The sequence below is a fragment of the Perca fluviatilis genome, chromosome 6 (assembly GCF_010015445.1).
Source record: "Perca fluviatilis chromosome 6, GENO_Pfluv_1.0, whole genome shotgun sequence".
NCBI lineage: Eukaryota > Metazoa > Chordata > Actinopteri > Perciformes > Percidae > Perca > Perca fluviatilis.
The window spans coordinates 30,271,118-30,277,203 of record NC_053117.1 but is presented as its reverse complement, the minus strand read 5'-3'; positions in this window follow the sequence as shown (position 1 = coordinate 30,277,203).

Below are 6,086 nucleotides of genomic sequence, written 5' to 3'. Positions count from 1 at the left end.
TTTGGTACAACTTTTGTACAATTTGAAGTAAAAGTCTTCTGTAAACATTTGTAATGTTTGTGCTGCTTCATTCAATAAAGAGTATTGAAAATAGGTACTCCTTGTTGACTTCTTGGTATGAGCCAGTTCAATTCTTAAAGGGTAAATGCTTACAACACAACTGCATTTTCTAACAAATATTGACTACCTCATGACATGACATGACAGATTATGCCTTAGTTTGTCATTAATCCCTCACGAGTCAAATATATGAAGTCAGGATGACAGGTCATGTATGGTTTTAATAGGAATTGAACAAGTGCATTGATTGCAATCTTAATAATGACTTTTCAGAACTTCTCTGTGGTTCTTGATCTGTACCTGCATTAAACGTGAGTCTTGGAGCCGCTACCTTAAATGTTTTCATCACCTTTGGTTTTGAGTCTGGGATGTGGTAAAACAAGCCCTGTCTTAAAGAAATGAAAGCCATTTAAATGGAAATGTAAATGGACTGTTTTTATATAGCGCTTTTCTAGTCTTAACGACTTCAAAGCGCTTTAACATAGGACAGGAACCACTCACCATTCACACACATTCATACACTGTGGCCGAGGCTGCCGTACAAGGTGCCACCTTCTCATCAGATAAACATTCACACACATTTACAATTTAAAATAAATCTCCATCCCAGCCGGTGATAAAGAAAGATTAATGATATTCCTCAAATGTTAACAACGTGAGCAAACAAGGTACTTGACATGCTGGTCCTGGTCTTAATGTCTGAAGCTGGACTTAACTGAAGATGAAACAAACCCAATACACTTAAGCTTTGGGAACAGGCTGTCAGAGATGAAATCTCAACTACAACCACTAAGTGGAAATTAGTAGGTTACAGTAGTTTTTTTTTATTAATTTTTTTTATCTACAATTTAGGAGATGCAACACAACTTAACAGGGGCGTCAAACTGGGTGGGAAAATGGGACTGAGTACCCTGTGTGAGGAGGGCCCAAAAAGATGCTAGAATGAATAGCTGTGGATTCGGGGAGAGGCCCATAGAAAATGCCTTTCCACAGGGCCCAGAATTTTGTGCTACGCCCCTGCAACTAAACATGTTTAAAGTATACAGGAACACAGATTGCAGGGAGCTATTAGATATAAGAGATTATAACGAGTGATAGACCCAAGACAATTTTAAACAAAAGTTTGCAGAATCTTATGGGGATGAGAGGGTGGTTTCATACTCGCCACCGTATCAGAAAGTGTTGGAGAGAAATTGAAACTCAGCTGAAACTGGCAGAGGATCCGTCAGTTTGTTGATATTGTTGAGTGAGAATTGTTGGGTCTTTGTTAATGAAAGTGCGGTCTAGACCTACTCTATCTGTAAAGGGTCCTAAGATAACTCCTGTTATGATTTGACACTATAAATTAAATTGAATTGAATTGAAATTGTCATTAAACTTTTCACAACAGGGTGGTTTCTCTTACATCTCTGTTTTCATTCTCCGATGCCTAAAAGATACAAAGCAGACAGTGAAATGGTGTGTTGATATTTTTGTTTGCAAATAACCCACAATACACCAATGTCTGTGTTTTATGTTATAACTTTATTACTATTTTTGAGTGTAAACTCTGTCCACAAAATATTATCTGAGGAGCACATGAAGCATTTAAGTCACACCTCTGCTGAATCTAAAGAGCTGAGACAAGCGGTGCACTCTGTCATAACATGAGTGATGTTTAAATGGAAATTGTCATCATGGAATTTTGTCATTCCTTGTAGCATGCAAGGTTGTGTGTGTGTGTGTGTGTGTCAGTGTTGGTGAGTGGGTGTAGATGAGCATTTAAAATACTGTGGCCTGGTTACCAGTGACAATTATTTTCAAAGTTTCACCTTGCTGTTTTAATGTGGCTTGTTTATCAAGAACTGCTGAACTTAAAGTAAATCAGTGACTACTGTGGCTACAATGGATTATAAACGCAATGGACTTCTGAGGCACTATGGTAAATATCTTTGTAACAATTAATACTACATTTAAAATGAAACAACATTGTGTTATTTGATGTATCAAATAATGCAGTTTAGTATTTAGCTGCTTAGATGAGTAGTACCTTACATAATGCTGACAAATAAAATGTAATTTTATTAGCTATATGAATTATGTTACAAGCAGGCTTTTGTACAGACTTTTGTGTGCATTTATTTGTTTCAGTAGTCATGTGAGTGTGCAGTCCTATATATTTGGAAACCAGTGGCGGCTGATCCTCCCTTTATCCCCAATGTATTGACTTGTAATTTTTGGTATTAGAGGCATTAATCAATGTTTGCAACATCTTATTAAATTCTTTAAGTAATGTTCTTTTCGGTTTGATTGACAAGACAAAAACAAGGAGCTTACATCCGATTGGTGCTTTGAGCTTTCTCTCTTTATCTGAGGTATAGGTTCCCAGCATTATTGGCTTGTGACTGCTTAAAAGGAACTAATGTTGGCCTTTTCCCCAAATATTTAGGCCAAATGAAAAGCAAAATACATCCTAAAAGAAGCTGAATTCTTTCTTATTCACCTTATATTCTGTGTTACATTTTGAGTCACCAGTATCCACCTGTATGATCTTTTCTTAGTACTTGGATTGCTGCTCCTGGAAATCCAGTGGGGGCCTACTTGTTCTACTCCGATTCACACCAGCTGTGACTTAGACAGCACCAAGGAGCTTACAGAACTATTGATTTTAGACGCAAAAGAGCTACGGGTTGAATATGTAAGTACCACTCAGTGATTCTGTCATGCTGTCATTTTTTCTATGGTATGATATATTTCCTGTCCATAGTTTGATGTAACCACGCAAAACACTCTTGGGGACAGTTTTCCTAGCTGGTACAAAACATTTCAATTTATCCACGGGTCCAAAACCCATTTTGTCCCTTGATCAAAACTCATCATCTGATCTCGGCATCATCGTGCACAGCTGTTGGTTTCGAGATTTGTGACTTAATAATTAATGTTTAATATGTTTGTTTGTGTATGTATGCACAATCACTGAGGAAAATTCCGGGTAACTACTGTGGCAACAAACTCCTCTCTGATTCAGATTCAGATTATTATCTGAGTTAACTTGCAGACAAAGTAATATATTTTCGTTCGAATTTCACCATTCCCTGCCGGCTTTATGGGCTTTTGTAAAGTCATCGCTGATGTGTTTGACAAAACATCATCAGTCCATCCCACGCACTCATAATAACCTATATGATCATCACAAAAACAGATGTGCATTAAATCCCCTGCTGAATCAGCAACTCATGCACAGATTCATGCACTGTCATCTATCCACAGAGAAAGTCAGTTTAAAGATGCGTTAACTTTAAAATTGTAATCCTTAAGATTTTGGTCTTAATTGATTTGGTGACACTCGTATTTACCACACAGCAAAGAATGTACTTTTTAATGTCAATAACAAAATACTCCAAATGTTTTATACTGCTTTTAGTGAAAGTGTTTTAACTTGCTGTATTAACTGCTGGTTCGGAAATGCCACTGAGTCACAGAAAAAGACAATCAGAAAAACAGTTGGGATAACACTACCGAGCATTGAAAACATTTACAAAGACAGACAGATGAGAAAGGCCAATAACATTGTATGTGACTGCACACACCCCCTGGCATCTCATTTTAAACTACTGCCATCTAGGCGTCGTTTCTGCCAACTCCTTCTGACCAAGAACAGATCCAAATTCTCTTTTGCACCACAAGCCATAAAAGCCTTAAATCAGTCAAAATAAGCTAGATGTCCAACTGGCCTGGTCATACCCAAGGGTGTATAGTGTATTGTAGTGTGTGATGTATGTTATTCATGTTATGTCGGTCGGTGTCTGATGTAGGGATTATTTGTTTGTATCATATGTCTGATGTCTTGTCATGAAGTGCCTCGTGACTGTGCTGCAAACCCAACTGCCCCCATGGGAACAATAAAGTTATCTACTACTACTACTACTACTTACCATGGTAACCGCAAGTGCAGTTTTGCACTCTTTGAGCAGCTACTTTGTCAGAAATACAAATTTGTATTTGCTTACAGTGCAGCCAAACAAACTCACAACAGTAAAAGCGCAATAAAAACAGTTGGTTAGCTCACGTGCAACTACATTAAGCAGCTCCCTGTGGCTGTTCTTTCTTAATCCATTAGTCCCCGTAAAATCTGATCCACTGTCAAAATATGTCATGTATGTAATGTACATTTTATTTTCATTACAGAATGTAAATACATTAAATGGCTATTGCTGAAAAAATGCCGACCACAGTATAAAAAACATGATATATTTTATCTGCTCCGGACTGCAACAGAAAATATCACTTTCTGCTACCATTAACAGCTAACATTAACAATGTGTTGTTCCTTTATACAACAAGTTTAACTGATATCTTTGTATGAGTATTGTTGTTGTTTATGTAAAAGAATGTATAAACTAATATAATTATCTCTGTAAGAACTGAGATGAAACTGATTTGAGATTTTACCAGGACTTTACATTTCTATTTCTTGTAAACTTAACCTTCATGAACTTTCATTCAATCCCAAAAGTCCTTGTGACCTTATTTTTTAAAAAGTGTAACTGTAGTTCACATACTGAAATGCCTGCTATTTTTGCTCCTGTTTGAATTACAAATGTGCATTTTTAAATGATCACCTTCACCCCGCACTTTTTTTTTATGGTGAATTCATTTTCATCCACTTCCTTTTTTCCAGATAAGATATCATGGACACATGGATGGTCCAGTTCCAGACGAGTGTCCTAACTCTTCAATATCTGGTACCAACATTTATGAGCAGCTGCAGGACATCTACATCAAGAATTGGCTTTTTGACGTGCACATTTTAAAGGTAAAAGATTATCAGAAGGACACTTGGGGCAACCCAGAATCTGTTGCGGAGCCCCTGTCACACGTCCTGGGAAACCTCTTCAACCATTTAGCTAAAATAGAGAATATTCTCATGAGTATCAACTCTTTGCCGACAACGCCAGCCCCACCACATTTGTCCCACAATGATGACTATGCAAAAAAAGTATATGGATGGGGTGTCATAGTCAGACTAGAGGAGTGGCTTACACAAGTGTCGCTGGTTCTTGCGGAGGCAAAGGAAGTGTGTGACAAATAGACAGCAGGGGTTCAATGCTTTAAAAGTGGCACTCGTAAAGAGGGCTGAGAAAATGACCCTGATGATGTCACCTGGTAGCCTCACGCTCTCTATATTCTGCCATGTTTTGATTTAACTTTTTTACTACAGCCCCAGTATGATATAAATGTAGAGATTCAGAACATATACTGTACCTTTCCTTCATTTAAATTGTCACTACCATAATATCTACCTCTGGTCGAAATTTGACCCCAAACACGATGATCTCCATGTCAAACATCCAATGGAATCCATTGAAATTTTTCTTGGCCTTTGGCTGTAATACGTGGTGGAAAATCAGTGAAGTGTGCACCATTATGGTGCTACCCATTGGAAATAATGACTTTGCTTTGCGCAATGTTCATTTTGTCGTTTTGTTTAAATTACCATCATTGATATAGTTATATGTATTTATTTTCTTAAAAAGGGTTGATGAAAGCAATGTAGCATTTTGTGTACATTATATCATGTATTTATTGTATTCCAGTGTTTGAGTTCATCTGTTATTTAAGAATTAGTAATTTATTAGTTAGGTAACATAACACAGGTGTAAGTTGTGTAGTTTTATTTCTGTTGGTTTTATTTATTTCCCTGTTATGTTCGTGTGAATCATCGGCTCAGTCGGTGATCCTGACAACAGGTTTGCATCATTTGGTTCTCTCAGCAGTGAGGAACTGTCAAGTACAACCATTCTGTAGTAAATGACATTGTGTTAACCCTTGTGTTGTCTTCCCGTCAAACATGCAACAATAACTTTTCATTTTTCTTTGTCAAGTCTTAAATTAAACCTTTTTTTCAACATTTTGTTGTTTTTGTCGATTTTCTCTGCGCTTTTTTTGATGTTTTGTTATTCGTAAATTCTTTTCCCAAATGCCTAAAAAATGAATAAAACACCCAAATTCAATGAAAGTAGTGAACTGATCATTTATTTTACTTG